Source organism: Pinus tabuliformis, chromosome 2_2 (assembly GCF_031772625.1).
Source record: "Pinus tabuliformis cultivar Carrire ecotype Pingquan chromosome 2_2, CPIR1, whole genome shotgun sequence".
NCBI lineage: Eukaryota > Viridiplantae > Streptophyta > Pinopsida > Pinales > Pinaceae > Pinus > Pinus tabuliformis.
The window spans coordinates 30,145,751-30,162,719 of record NC_142300.1 but is presented as its reverse complement, the minus strand read 5'-3'; positions in this window follow the sequence as shown (position 1 = coordinate 30,162,719).

Sequence of the window (16,969 nt, the reverse complement as noted above, 5' to 3'; positions counted from 1 at the left end):
CATTTCTAACTAAGGGTTGGGACATTCAAGGGTTCCTTTCATGATGTATAGGAGAAATAAATGCTCGAGAACTGGGTGATGGCCATAAGGAGTGAGGTAGAGCTCATGCTAGGATTTTTCCCATGTGCTAATGTGTATGTCCTCAACATATTTTGTATTTTGATATTATTTATTTTATTTTTCTTGTGGCCAATAAATGTTATTTCCTTTACCTTTAGTTGCATCAGCCTCCTAGGGCCAAGTTTCGGGCCCTACCCAAGTATCAAGATGTATGGGTTCCAATTCCCAGAGAACCAATTGTTAGTTGAATCTGAAGAATGGAGATGGAATATAGGGATTGTAATGTAATATGGAAAGTGATAAGTATGGAATGGGATAAATGGAACACTATCTCAATTAGGGCTTCCCAAGTAATGCCCCTCATATACACATTGTGCGATTAGGGGAGGTCCCATTGAACTAGGATTGAAAATTAACCCCCATTTAAGGTGAGGGAACAAGATCATGGTAAAAAACCATCCTTCTTCCAGGTCACCCTATAGTCCATGCCAAAAGCCAAAATACAAACAAGCCTCAACCACCCAATTGCAAAATGAATAAAGTACCTTTTTATCAGACCCTTTGTTTCTGTCCTCCTATGAGAGGGGTGAGAAGACATATGTATGGCACATCGTCTTTAGCTAGTGGTGTTTGCAAGGGATGCTAGTTGGCTAATTGGAAGAAATGATGGGAAAATTTTATCCTATGGGGTCACCCAATTTTGGTGGGTAAAATCTGGTTCCAACTGGGACATGAGTTTACCATAGAGCACATGATCCATGTAATCAAATGGGGAGTTCATGAGAACTCCAAAAATCCTTGGGACCAGAAACTTGTCACCTCCACATTGCAACAAATTTGTTTGGGAGCATGTGCACTGGGCGTAGGGTATCACCCATGTTTTATACAAGAGTATAAATTCATAAAGAAAATAAAATCTAATATAAATGTAATCATATCTACATGAAACATGAGATGAATGTTATTAGTGATGCTCATACAATATGCAATGCACCTACACCACAATCCATAATATGTGAATGTCAATTCCTATCAAAGAAGGTGAGGCATAACCCTTTCACCAAGGAAGGTAAAAGTTCACCATCAAGTTGAACAATATAGAAGTAACCTACAACCACTTTTCCATGGGTCTTGATAGGGATAAAGTCCTTGTAAAACAAAACAACATCACCTACATGGTAGTCCCTCTTTGGGTTTTGGACCCATTGCTTCTTAGGAATGGTCAACCTTGTGTTTGATTTTTTAACTTGGCAAAACTCTTGAGAAGCGAGAGGTTGGGTAGGATTTGGGTTCTCATGATGAGGATTGTGACTCATAGCCTTCTTGGAAGTGGTTCTACTGGTGTTGGAGGGTGGTAAAGGGAATGGTTCAAGATCTTGAACATGCTAAGGCAATTGAGGTTCCCTATAGAGGACAAAAGTGGTCTCATCAAACTTTGGATGGTAGCATATGATAAGTCCATTTGTTGTCCACTAATTGAAGAAAACCATCTCCTTGAAAAACACATCCCCCACACATCAAGCACATCAATGAAAAAAATATCCATTAATACATAAATGTCCTTGTTAGCTATCAAAGAGACCTTCACATCTTTGATAAGGCCATAAAATGGAATAGACTTAAAATGAAATCCACATATGTTCTTATATGGCCTAGTAATTTCCATTTCCAATTGATGCATCACTTTCAATGGTATTATGTTTGTCGATGCCCCTAAATCAAGCATGCAATTTTGCAATATAAGATTGTTAATTACTAAGGATGCCAAGAATGGATCACGATCTCCATTATTCTTATCAATATTTGTATTTTGTAATGTGTCGAGTGGGTCATCACGTACATCATCAAGATCTAATGCCTTATTTGTTTTCCTCCTTTGGGAAGGAAGCTTAGCCATATCTTTAAGCGAAACAAGCATAGTCACCTTACCTAAGGCACTCTCCATGTCAACATTAAGCTCAACCTTATCTTTCTTAGCTTTTGACCTTAGTTTGCTTTGTAGTTGTCCTTGGGAATTATCCTTCCTTTGAGATGAATTTTCAACACTAGAACTTGCTTAGGGTTGATCCTTACTTTTTTTAGAATATTGAAGGCCCTTGAATCTCCCACTATTCTCAACATCTAGCACAGGTTTGGCATGGTCAACCTTGATTTGGGTTTTTCTAGGCTCTCGGTGGACATAAATATCAAAAGTAAAATGTTGAATGCATTGGTTCCCCAATATTCAAGTGCTATGGGTCTTTCTCTTCTTCTTCATCATAAGCACCATCCTCCTCAGGATCCACATGAGGAAAATACCAAGATGACTCTCCTTGTGCCACCATGTTACTTGGGGAAAGAATTAGGGAATTTTGAGATCTAAAATGGGCCTCCTAAGGAAATTATAACATAATAATGGAAATAATAAAACAAGATTAGATTACATCATCAAATTTTAGAGGGAAAAAGAAAAAACTACTTTTTCAACTCGTATTTTCAATTTATATCGCTATGGTTTTACTCAAATTTCGAGTGGGAACAGTCGTTGGATCCATAATTTTATTCCTCATCCAAGGAGTACCCATGTTGCATAATTTTGATGAACCCTGCTACATGAAAAATGAGAAATACATGAAAAACGTGCTTGCAATCATGTTTTTCGATGTATTTCTCATTTTTCGTGTAGCAAGGTCCATTGAAAGTATGCAATATGGGTACTCCTTGGATGAGGAATTAAATTTTGCATCTAACAAGTACTCCCGCTCGAAATTTGAGTAAAACCTCAGGGAGATAAGTTGAAAATATTGTTAATTTTGCAACTAGGATCAAATTCCACACTGGACAACTCAAATGACCATTGTTTGCATTAAACTCCTCTTTTCGAGAGGAACAAAAATGACCTAAAGATCACTAATTCGGTTAAACATAAGTTAAATTTTGAATTATTTTATTCATGCATACTTTATGGAATGGGTCGGCCCTAACCACATGAGTAACTGCTTGAATCAATCTTAACCCCAAGTTAACCCTCAAGAGAACCTATAAAAGGAAGCAACCTCAAGTTCATATGATCACATCATCGTCATATTTCTATTTTTCTATTGTCTTAGCTCATATAGGTACGTCGAAGGAGTTCGCATAGGGTCTGAAATTAGAGGTGAAAGGTTTGCTCTGAGTTAGGGTTTTCTGGATCTCGATCGCTGGCACAGATCAGGACATTTTCATCCCTCGTCACAGGCACATAGTAGCCAAGGGAGTGACTTTGGCTCTTCGGTCGCTTAGAGACAGTTCAGTGAGAGTGACTCTAGGTTCAGAAGTAGATCTGAAAGTTTCGTTCGCTCGCACAAGGTAACCCTGGGAGTGACATTGTCTTCTCAGTTGCTTGCACAGCTCGGAAAGAGTGTGACTTTGGTTTTTCGATCTCTCGTATAACTCGGAAAGGGAGCGACTTTGGACCTTTGCAGTTCAATGCCAGAGTCACACGCATAGAAACCTCCTGAGAGTGACTCTACAGTCACATTCGCTCATATATTGTATTCATGAGAGCGACCCAAAATTTTTAGTCACTGACAGATAGTGTTGATGAGGGTGACCTAGTTTAGATCTAGGGTTTTGACATCTTGGAATCAGCTGGCTTCAGTGTTCTAGTAGATCTAGGTTTCTCTGTTGTTATAATAGATCTGTAGATCTGATTTATTGTTATCTGCTACAAATCATATGTATTGGGATCATTGTACTCTCTATTGAAATATTTTTATGACGATCTACTAAAGAAGAATATTTGAAAGGGTTCCCCCTAGTGGGGTTTTTCCCTAGTCTTGGACCAATCTACCGTCTCTTATGGTTGTGTTGTTTTCTTTGTCACTGCGTACATTGTTATTTGTTCAGCTACATTTATGATTGATTATATTGTTGATAATTGGATGCATTGTTAATGAAAAGATATATTGGGCTAAAGTAATTGATACAACATAGAACAATCATAAAATTTAACATGGTATCAGAGAAAATGTGAAGGACAAGCCCAAAATAAGACAAGCATTGAAGCCCTCTCTTTCAGATAGAAAATTACTAGGTTAAGGTCAATATGTCATCTCCTACCTTCAAGGAGCATGAAAAGTTGGGTGATGAATCAAACTTTGTTGCATGGAAAGTCAGATTGGAGATCATAGTTGACAATGATGATGTGCTTAGATACATCTACGGAAGAATGCCCAAGCCTCCAGAAAATGCTTTCGCTTCTCTCAAGAGTAGGTACAAGAAAGGTTAGTCTAAAATAAAACAAATTATAGCTAATGGTTTACAAGATCATTTACTTGCTTATGTTGGGAATTTAAGAAAGTCTAAAGATATGTGTGACAAGATAGCCGACATGTATGAAGTGAACAACTTGAATGAAATCATCACTCTAAAAGATCAACTCAAGGATACTAAGATGAACAAAGGGGAAATGGTTTAATCCTACATTATGAGGATCTATCGCCTTAGAGATCAATTGAAGAGAGTTGGAGAAAATGTGCTTGACAGGGAGCTAGTAGTTGTGACTCTTAGAGGTCTCCCTCCTATTTGGGAAATTTTCATTACTACAATTAGCAACAACAGTGTCCTTCTGACATTTAATAAAATTGTTAGAAATCTCACTCGAGGAGAGTCAAGAAAAATTGCAAGAGGAAGGATTCAAAAACATGAAGATGGACATCCCACTACATATATCTCTTATGACAAAAGGAAGAAGGCAAAAGGAGGTCCATCAAGGAAGCCTCCTTCTTAGAATTCAAAAGGAAGATATGACAAATCGTTATCTCATGTTGAATGCTTCAATTGTCACAAGACAAGTCATTATGCTTGTGACTGTCGAGAAAGAAACAAAAGAAGAAAGGACTATCAAAAGAAGAACCATGATAAGAGATATGAAAGAGTAAGAAGAGACTTCTTGAGTGACCGTGAAGAAAATCGTCCTCCTCAAAAGAAATCGAAGGATCCAAAGTATGAAAGTTATGTTGAAAATAAATCTAAATACATTCTTATTTCTGCTCTTACTAGTTCTTCTCCACCGGATTCGTGGGATACTTGGTTGGTTGATAGTGGGGCCACTCATCATTTCTCTTGTTACAAGGAAGTCCTCTCTAATATGGCTGAGAGGGAGACTAAGCTAAAGATAATTGTTGGAGTCAACTCCATTCATCCTTGTGAAAGGCTTTGGATTTGTCAAATTTCAGTTAAATTCTGGGGAATCAGTTATGCTGCATGATGTCATATATGTACCAGGATTAATGAAGAACCCGGTATCTGTAACTACATTGGAAGACAAAGGGATGAGGGTTTCCTTCATCAAAGATAAAGTTCTAACTTGGCCTATTGATTCACCTATGAGGGATGCCTTTACACTAGGATCGAGATTTTAAGGACTCTATAGGGTCACTAGAAGACCTCTCCTTGCATTGGTTTATAATAATAATCATTTGAGCGAATTATGGCACCACAGAATAGATCATCTTCACTATGATGCACTTCCAAAATTAAAGAAATTGGTCTCTGGTATTCCCGATGTTCAGGCTCATCATGACAGAGTTTGCTCAGGTTGTGCAAGTGGAAAGAAACCAAGGGGACCATTTCCCCTCCATTAAGAACAAGACAAATGACATACTCCATCTCATTCATTATGATATATGTGTTCCTACTCCTGTAAATATGTTGGTGGTAATCTCTACTACATCGCCTTTATTGACGACATCTCAAGAAAGACATGGATATACTATCTTAAGCACAAGGATGAAGCCTTCGAAAATTTCAAGGAATTCAAAGCCTTGATCGAAAATCAATGAGGAAAGAGAATCAAATTCTTCAGGTTTGACAATGGAGGAGAATACATGTCAAAATAATTCATAGCATTTTACGAGAAAGATGGAATCAAGAAGGAAACGATTATGCTGTATACTCCTGAACAAAATGGTCTAGCCGAAAGAAATAATAGGTCTATATTAGAAGTTGTCTGTGCTATGCACCATGATCAAAAGGTGTCAAAGTTCCTTTGGGTCAAAGCGACATCTACTGTTGTATATGTTTAGAACAGGGTGCCTCATCAAGCATTAGAAAACAAGACTCCTGAAAACTATTCACAGGTATTAAGCCTGATATCAGCCATCATTGTATATTTGGATTCCCTATATATTTTCATGTGCCGAAAGACAAAAGGAACAAAATGGAAGCTACTGGTATAAAAGGTATGCTTGTGGGTTATTGTGAAAATTCTAAAGAATAGAAAATACTAAAGCATATAGAATTTATATTCTTGGTCAGAGGAAGGTCGAGATTAGTAGGGATGTAACATTTGATGAAGATGCAGCTCTTGGAAAAGCCATAGACCTTCCTCCACCTCCTCTTCCCAAGGAAGAGAATGGTGACTGGGATATTCTGGATGGTCTGCTCGTGCTTGAGTTCGACATGGTTGATGAGTGCATAGAGCCTATGGATCCATTAGATCCTCCTCCGAGTGATACCACCTCTAAAAAGAGACCACTTTGGCTCCACGATACTTTACGAGATACTGAAAGAAATGTCCCCATACATAGATCATTAAGAGAAAGGAAACAACAATGCAGGTATTAGGGATATGTTGCTGCTATGAGTACTATGATTCACACTGAACCATCCACATTCGAAGAAGCAGTAAAAGAACAAGTTTGGAAGGATGCTATGGCTGAAGAACACGAATCAATTATGAAAAATGATGTATGGGAAGTTGTACCTAGGCCAAAAGGGAAAATTGTTGTGACTTCAAAATGGCTATTTAAAATCAAACATGGAATTGATGGCAGCATTGAGAAATATAAAGCAAGGTTCGTGGCTCGAGGCTTCTCTCAGAAAGAGGGAGAAGATTACGATGGCATATTTGCTCCCATAGCTCGATATATAACCATCCATTCTATAGTTTCCCTTGTTGTAAGTTAGGGATGGAATCTTCATCAGATGGATGTAAAGACCGCATTCTTGAATCGTATGTTACAAGAAGAAGTATATGTTGAACAACCATAGGGATTCAAAGTGGAAGATTGAAGAATTCATGTTTGTAGGTTGAAGAAGGCATTGTATGGTTTGAAGCAAGCTCCTCAAGCTTGGTATGCATCCATTGACAGTTACTTAGAGAAGTTGGGATTCACAAGAAGCAATGTTGATCCCAACCTCTACTTCAAGGTTGTCCAAGGAATGCCATTGATTTTGGTTCTATATGTTGATGATTTGTTCTTGACGGGTAGTGAGCCTCTGATAATCAAGTGTAAGAGGAAGCTAGTCTTTGAATTTGAGATGAAAGGCCTTGGTCTCATGCAATACTTTTTGGGACTTGAGGTGTCGCAGAGACTTGGTGAGATTTTCCTTTCATAAGGAAAATATGTTGTAAAATTACTAGAAAGATTTGGAGTGACTGAAAGTAAATCCATGGTTACATCGATGGAAATGAACTTCAAGAATTTATGTGGAGAGGTTGCAGGACCAGACTTAGAAAATCCATCCTAGTATAGAAAACTGATTAGAGTTGTTATGTTCCTTGTGAACACCCGTCCAGACATATTGAGTCAATTCATGACCAAGCCCCTCCACATACATGTTGAAAATAGAAACAAGAAATGTTAGAAATAGAATCCAGAAATTTCAATTTTATTTGTCCTTGAATTAAATTGTGAATTAAAATCGAATTATATTCTCATAGCAACTTGTAAATAGTGAATTAAGTTTAATTAACTAATTAGCTTAGGAATTTCGAGTTGGAAGTCTTTCTGTAGTCATGTATATGTTCTCCCTAAAATTTAGGGGTCCAGTATGAGTTTAATTGTGAGTTGTAATTAGATAACTCAGTTTACTGAGTTATGTCCAGTTAAATTAGTTCCAAACCATTTGAGGAACTAATAGAGAGTTAACAGTCAGTTGGTGCACCAATGCATCCACTAGTGCTATTCCAGTTAACTGAAGATTCCCTCATCAAAAACTCATGCCTGTCGATTCTAAGAAAGGCCCAGGTGCAGGGACAATGTATTATCAGTTGTATGATTTATTGAGTTGTGTAGATCGTGCATGCAATCAAGAATTGGACCTAGTTTTGATTGCGCAGTTTTGGATACATTAGATTCCCATTAATATGGGCTATTCATCCATAGGAATTCTTCAAGTAAATAGGGGCTTGGAGAGTAGCTGAAGAGGCTAAGGTTTGGCTTGAGCTTGCGTGTGAGCTGGGAGATTGATCATACTGAGTGCTAGAATTATTCTTGAGAGATAAAGAATTGTATTATCATTTGGGATTTCTGATTTAATGCAATACAGATAGTGGGGTTTTGAGTTGTGGCTTTCCTCGGATACTTATTGTGTTATGTTCCATTGATTTATTTTCTTCTTGTTCATATTGTTTTCATCGATCTTTATGGGCTTCTGTTGTAAAGAGTAGAAGTAGATTCTTGTCTTTTGCTTTAGTACATTGCATGAGCATGTGAATCTATAGGAAATTATACATGGTATCAAAGCTACATTTGTAGAAATTATTCTACATGGTATCAGAGCTGAGAAAAACATATTAGAGGAGATTTCAAAGTTTTGAGTTTTGGGTTACAAGTGAAATTCTAATTTTCAATACATACTTCAGAATTGACAAGTGACGTTCTATGGTTTGTGGCTCGAGTATGCCTTGGATGGCAGCTCGAATTATATAGCCTGGAAGGATAGGATGGAGGAACTGTTGGAAGACAATGGCTTGAAGGAATTCATTGATAAGGACATTCCTAAGCCACAAGCACTAGATGCTCAGAATCTAGCTGAATGGAAGAAGAAGTGTGTGTTAAGGGTGAGGCAAATAATCCTTGAGGGAGTTTGAGACCACATTGTCTCAAGTCTCCATGGGAAGGAAACTTTGCATTCTATGTGAAAAGCATTGAAGGACTATTTTCAGAATAGCAGTGACCATAGGAAGTTGGCACTAAAAGATAAACTTCGAAAAATCAAGATGGAGGCGAGCGACTCAATTCCAAATTACTTGACCAAGTTCACTCATTGTCGGGATGAACTTGGAAGTGTTAGAATCACTATTGCCAAGGATGATATGGTGAGTTTTTCTAAGACTCCCAAAGAGTTGACATAGTTATGAGGACTCCGTCAATGGTTGGGAGAAGTTGCCAAATTGGGGACAATTGTGGTCGGATTTGATGCAGGAGGAGATCAGGAGGAACACCAGAGATGGGACCTCTTCCAAGGAAGTGGAAGAGGATTTTGCCTTAGCGAGTAAGGCAAAGAAGGCTAAGGGAAATAAGTCCCCAGGTGGGGAGGGTGGAAAGAATGTCAAGTTTTTTCACTGTCACGGCATGGGAACTATGCCAAGAACTTCCCACGAAAGAAAGAAAGCATGAAGGAGCCGAAACTAGCGACAGTAGGTGAAGCTCTAGCTTCACAATTCGAACTTGATTTCACTCTCATTGCATGCATGGCCAACATTGTCATGGGAGGCATGTGGTATCTTGACAACGGTGCTTCATTCCATATGATGGGGAATACAGATCTCTTTAGTGATTTTGAGGAGAATTACCTTAAGCAGAGCATAGAGTTTGGATATGATGAGAGGTATAGAGCTACCGGGATCAATACGGTTACCTTTCAGAGGGATTCTAGCTCCCCTCTCAGGATCACAGATGTGATGTATGTTCCAGGACTAAAGAAGAATCTTGTTTCAGTCACTGATCCAGATTTAAACAAGAACACAACAAATTACAAATATAAACATAAATACAGAGATGCAACAGAAATAACACTTCATTTCATTAATATCAAATACTGAAATATGCTTACAAACAAATTGGAAATAAGGCTACCTAGGACGATGGTAGCTTATCTCTGAGAAGAGATGTGGAGGCTACATGCCTCTGAATTGTGTTACAATGAGGCTCAAAGGACTATTTATTATTGAGAAACAATGGAAAACTCTAAACATCCAAAAACCTAACCCTAGGAGATGAAGCACCAAACTATGGGCCCTGTTTGGGTAAATTGGTACATCAAATTCCCGGGGTCGTAACTTTGGCATCTGATCTTCGTTTGACACGCACAATACCTCGTTAGAAAGATCTATTCGAGGACTACATCTTTTGAATGGAAAAAATTGGTCTTTGCCCAATGTTAGTCCCATATTTCCCAAAACAAACTCCGTTTAGGGCCTCAAAATGGCTTTGGAAGTTTAGGACCCAAAAATTGCCAAAAATAGTAAATTGTGCTACAAATAAGGAAACTGAAAAAATGAAAGAAACAATGGTGGGGATCCAAGTGGAATAGGCGGGTGGCCATCAATATCCACCTGGAACAATCACAGTATTGGAAGACCGTGGCTATGATGTCGGTTTTTAGAAATGGAAAGGTTTTCCTTAAACACATCACCACGAGACAAGTGAAACATATCAATGAATGGGTCAAGAAACTGTATGCTCTTGAGGTTCAAGATGCATGCAAAGCCTTGAGTAGAAAGTAAAAGGTTAAATACTTGGTGGTTGAGAGTGAGAGTAAATTACCTCTCAACATGCAACCCTAGAAGAAGCCTCGGAAGCAACTTCAAGAAATTGTGGAGCAGCCATAATTAGATAAGCTGAGAGGAGACTGAGTGGAGAGATCCACTCAAATAGAGAATAAGCAGTCTCAGAAGTAGCTTTACGAAGTTGTGGAGCAAACACAACTAGAGAAGATGAGAGGAGACCGAGTGGAGGCATCCACTCATGCAGGGATCACCAGTAGGGGGAAATTTCCAGCCAGATGGGTAGAGGGATCACATGCAACCATACCTCTAGGTGTGAGGTGGGGTGATGTGAATTGGTAGTCCAAGAGGGCTGAAATTGGGCAGGGTCCATTGAGATATTTTATCTCATGGATCATACCTTGCTGCGAGAGCCCAAAGTACATATCAATGGGAGGAATCAATGGGATTGATGCAGTCAGATGTCAGAGTGACAGAGGCTAGAGCAATCAGATACTGAACAGTGCAGAGAAGGGTTCACAGCAATGCAGAAAGGCAGAGTCAACATAAGTGTAAATTTTTCAGTAGACATAGGCAATAACAGTGAAAGACTTTGACAACATATGCATCATAGTGATTCCAGTTGGATGTTTTTTTTGTTTTTAGAGTTGTTGTAGCAATAACACTAGAGAGAAGTGTTGCATGCAGAACATTCCAAAGGTTCAGGACTGGGATCGAGTTGAATTCCTTTCTTGTTGAGAGGGAGTGTTGAAAATAGCAACAAGAAATTGTAAAAATAGAATCCATAAATTCCAATTTAATTTGTACTTGAATTAAATTGTGAATTACAATCGAATTATATTCTCATAGCAACTTGTAAATAGTTAATTAAGTTTAATTAACTTAATTATCTTAGGAATTTCGAGTTTGAAGTCTTTATGTAGTCATGTATATGTTCTCCCTAAAATTTAGGGGTCCAGTATGAGTTTAATTGTGAGTTGTAATTAGATAACTCAATTTACTTAGTTATGTTCAGTTAAATTAATTCCAAACTGTTTGAGTAACTAATAGAGAGTTAATAGTCAATTGGTGCACTAATGCATCCACTAGTCCTACTCCAGTTAACTAAAGATCCCCTCTTCAGAAACTCATGCATGTTGATTATGAGAAAGACGCAGTTGAGACTAGAGTGCAGGGAAATTGTACTATCAGTTGTATGATTTACTGAGTTGTATAGATGATGCATGCAATTAGGAACTGGACCTAGTTTGGATTGCACAGTTTTGGATGCACTGGATTCCCATTAATATGGGTTATTCAACCATAGGAATTGCACAAGGAAATAGGGGCTTAGAGAGAAGATGAAGAGGCTAAGGTTTGGCTTGAGCCTGCTTGTGCGCTGGGAGATTGATCATACTGAGTGTTGGGATTGTTCTTGAGAGAACAAGCATTGTATTATCATCTTGGATTTCTGATTTAATGCAATTCAAATAGTGGGGTTTCGAGCTGTGGCTTTCCCCAGATACTTATTGTGCTATGTGCCATTAATTTATCTTCTTCTTGTTCATATTGTTTTCATCAATCTTTATGGGCTTCCACTGTAAAGAGTAAAAGTAGATTCTTGTCTTTTGCTTTAGTACATTGCATGAGCTTGTGAATCTACAGGAAATTTTACAGTACATTGGATAGTTTCCAGGCACATATTGAGATATTTGCTGGGGTCAATCACATTTGGCCTAAGATACTCTGCCAGAAATGTTCAAGTTCATGGATACACTGATGCTGATTGGGACGGAAACATTATCGACAAAAAGAGTACATCTAGATGTTCCTTTAGCTTCGGATCTGCCATGATATCTAGGATGAGCAAGAAACAAAAGTCTATAGCATTGAGCACAACCGAAGTAGAATACATTGTTTCTAGCATAGCTAGTTGCGAAGTATTCTGGTTGAGAAAGCTCTTTGGAGAGATACTTGAGCAAGTACTGGATACTATAGTGATATACTGTGACAACAAGCGTGGGATCCATTTGGCAAAAAATCTCGTCTTTCATGACAAGTCCATGCATATTGAGATTCGATATTACTTCATTCAAGACATGGTACAAAGACAAGTTGTCAAGCTCCATCACATATCGACAGATGAACAAATTTTTGATATTCTCACTAAGGCATTACCAAAAGGAAAGTTCTTGGTCTTCAGAGCACAGCTTGGACTGATGGATGTCGCCCCTTCAGATAAGGGGCAATGCTGATCGAGAACATTGAGCCAACTCTTCCCCTTTGTTTGAGCTCCCAGGGTGAGGAAGTGAGGGAAAAGGGTTCCTGGGGTTGAGGGAACACTGGACAATAGGGAACTCCCCTATTTGTTACCCATAGGTTTAAGGGTTTTACTCCCCAATTTGGTATTTGTAGAGTATACCCTAGTTTCCATCATACCCAAAAGCAGGGCTTGTTGGGAATTTTACTCCTCGTTTGGTCAAAAAGTTGAGGGTGTGCTTGGGGTGTAAAATCCAAGATGATTATGATACAATTGTTCTACCACATGACTACTAAGAGTAAAGCTCCTTGACAAAATGTCAGGTTGAGGGTAAAGCTCCCCAATGAGATTCCAGGGTTGAGGGTTTACTCCCCTATATGATGATTCATCCTATTTATAGATAACGGTGGAAGATATTTCTCCCTGATTATTCTTCTAGATCCAAGAAAGTTTCAGCAGATAGAGTTGAGCAGAGACAGTGTTGACAGATTGATCAACTAACATATATTGAAGGGTGGAATTCTTCCTAGTTGAGAGGGAGTGTTAATTTTACAACTAGGGTCAAATTCCACATTGGAAAACTCATATGAACAAGATGATGTTTGCATTAAATTCCTCTTTTCGAGAGGACCAAAAACGACCTAAAGATCACCTAATTCGGTTAAAAAAAAATTAAGTTTCAAATTATTTTATTCATGCATACATTATGGAATGGGTCGACCCTAACCACATGAGTAACTGCTTGGGTCAATCTTAACCCCAAGTTAACCCTCAGGAAAACCTATAAAAGGAAGTGACCTCAAGTTCATTTGATCACATCATCATCATCTTTCTATTCTTCTATTTTGTCTTGGCTCGTACAGGTACATTGGAAGGAGTTCGCACAGGGTTCGAAATTAGAGGCGAAAGGTTCGCTCTAAGTTTGGGTTTTCTGGATCTCGATTGCTAGCACAGATCAGGACATTTTTGTCCCTGGTCGCAGGCATAAAGCAGGCAAGGTAGTGACTCTGGCTCTTTGATTACTCAGAGACAGTTCAATGAGAGCGACTCTGGGTTCAGAGATAGATATGAAAGTTCCAGTCCTCGGTCACTCACACAAGGTAACCCTGGGAGCAACCCGGTCTTCTCGACCGCTTGCACAGCTCGAAAAGGGTGCGACTTTGGTTTGTTGGTCGCTCGCATAGCTTGGAAAGGGAGCGACTTTGGACCTTTGGAGTTCAGTGCCAAAGTCACACGCATAGAAACCTCCTAGGACTGACTCTGCAATCACAGTCACTCACATACTGTATTTGTGAGAGCGACCTAGAAGTTTCAGTCACTCGCAGATAGTGTTGATGAAGGTGACCCAGTTCAAATCTAGGGTTTTGACATCTTGCCATCAACTGGCTTCAGTGATCTGGAAGATCTGGGTTTCTCTGCTGTTATAACAGATATGTAGATATGATTTATTGTTATCCGCTACAAATCATATGTATTGGGCTCATTGTACTTTCTGTCAAAATATTTTTATGTCGATCTACTAAAGAAGAAGATTTGAAAGGTTTTCCCCTTTGTGGGATTTTTTTGTGGTCTTGGACCAATCTACTGTCTCTTATGGTTGTGTTGTTGTCTTATTTGTCACTGCATATATTGTTCTTTCTTTAGATACATTTATGATTGATTATACTGCCAATAATTGGATGCATTGTTAATGAAAATATATATTGGGCTAAAGTAACTGATACAACATAGAACAATGAGAAAATTTAACAAATACAAGTTGAAAAAGTAGTTTTATTATTTTATTATTTTTTAATCTTTTTACTTTTTTACCCCAAAAATGGTGAATCATCCCCCATGGTTGACATCATCATCTTGAATCCTATTGGTTCTTATAAAGTATATTTTGGTTGTACATTTTTCTTAGGAGGCCCATTTTAGACCTCAAAAGTTCTCTAATGGGTGTTTGGGATATTTTGTAGCGTGGTGTGGTCTTCCTTGGTGGTTTTCCTAGGTAACAAATTTTCCTTACTGAATTGGTTCCTTGGAGGAAAACTTGACCTAGAAGCTTGATTTATTTCAACCACATTCATTCTTTTCATGAGGGATATTTTCCCTTGTGTGATTTCATTGGTGAATTTATCAAGATTTTGGGAAAAGGATTGTATAATGGGGTCATCTTGGGACCTAAGCTTGGCTTTGGACTAGACCTTGGCCCTAGGGTATTTGAACATGTATATTCGAGAAACATTTACATTTTGTTCAACTTCAATAACGCTTTTCTTTGCATCAACCAAGGTTTGATGTTTCTTATCTTTTAGGACATAAGTCAGGTGCCCATTACAATCCTTTGTGAACCTGTCAAGGATGATAACATTGGAAGGTTTGAACTTATCAAGGACTTCCTTGAGGAGGTTTTCAAATCTCTAAACAAAATCCTTAATAGTTTCCTTCTCAATTTTCACTACAACAAGAAATTTGTTGAGAAGCATACCTCCATCTTGCTATGTTGCCCACCTTTTCTTGATAGCCTCATGAAAAGTTTCCTAGTCAATGACACTTCCCTAAGGCATGCTAAAGTACCAATCTCTAACATCTCCATCAAGAGAGGGAAAACAACATCATAACCACATCTTTATGATCAATATACGTAGGATCAATTTCCCAATAGAAATTGTGAATGTGTCTCTCAACAGTGGTTGTTTCATTACCATTAAACCTAGGCAACCATTCATGATATATATCAGGAAAAATATGAGGAGCATTAAGGTTCCGAGTAAAGTCCAATGGCTTAAAGGCAATGAGGATCCACGACCTATTCATGTTAGCCATGGGGGGAGGATCGAGAAAAAGTTGCCTAACTAGGGATGTGTTTGGCTTGATAGGAGTACCTACCTCCACATCCCTCCTAGTAGTGCCTCTTGTTCATGGAGCTATAACTTTAGGAGTATCCTCAAAAGAGGTACTAGGGGATGCAATATGAATTGAGTCAAGAGTCGCCAGAAGGGGATTTATCTTGTCGTTAGAGATAGTCCCACTTCAAAGGGTAAATATAAGGCTTCAAATTACAAGGAGACGAACTCACTTCGTACATGGAAATGGCACTAGAAATGTTGCCATAAAATGTATCATGCCTTGGAGAGGGGTACCCTATAAGTCTAATACTAGACCAAGAGACAACAATGAGGTAGTGGCCCACTATTTCCATAGCTAAAACCCTGTTCTCTTTATGGATTTTCACCGATGGGAGGAGTCTTGGTATGTGAATAGGTCACCTAATAGGTATTATAGGTGCATGCTATAGGATGACTGAGAGGCTTCCAAGGGAAAAGCTCAACTTAAGCAAAAGGTATCAAACAATGGTAAAGGAAATTTGTTTTCCTTGGAGATGCCTAAGAATGGAAATCTATGACCTAGGGTTTGATTAATTGGTTGATAGTTTGGAAGGCCCAAGGTCAAGATGCCAAGAAAGGGTTTCTAACAATGATTTTTCAACAAGATAAAGGCACACGCAACCCTCAAATAAGCCCCTAAGTTGAAGCAACACCAACCTAGGGTTTTCACTAGGGAAAACGACAAGGTCAAGAAAGTGTGTGGGCAAATTTAAGTGAATTCCTACCAAGAGGATTGATTTTGAGGCAACCAACTATAACCTTGGAATTTAGACTCTCCAATGCCAAAAAACTTCGTTGCCTGGAAATTTGCACTGACCCCTAGTTTGAGAGCTTGGCCTTAAAGGGGCCAAATTAGGTTAAGGGAAAGGAAGGAAAGATTTATGGATGAAAGATAAGTTTGATCACCAAAAAAATAGGCCAGTGCCCTTATTCCTTGGGATTATGGAGTCTATGAGTTGAGAGGATAGCCAAAAGTTGCTAAGGAAGAAGAATAATTGATGACCTAGCATCAACAGTCCTCGCAATTACCTATGCAATGAATCAGGGAGTTTTATGGGAGAGCTAATCAAAGTTCACCACTAGGATGTCATTCACATGTTATTCTTAAGTAATATATGCAACAATGAGATCTAGATTCCATTAAGGATATTTTCAATAAGTTAGGGTACAATTGAAAACATTAGAGTTAAAACATTCCATACATTAGACATATAGAAAATATTTATCCAATACAATGCTTACTGATAACATACATGAAAACCCATTCATTGATCCAAGAAAATGGCTCCAAAGAATCAACTCCAAATGTCAAAATGCATT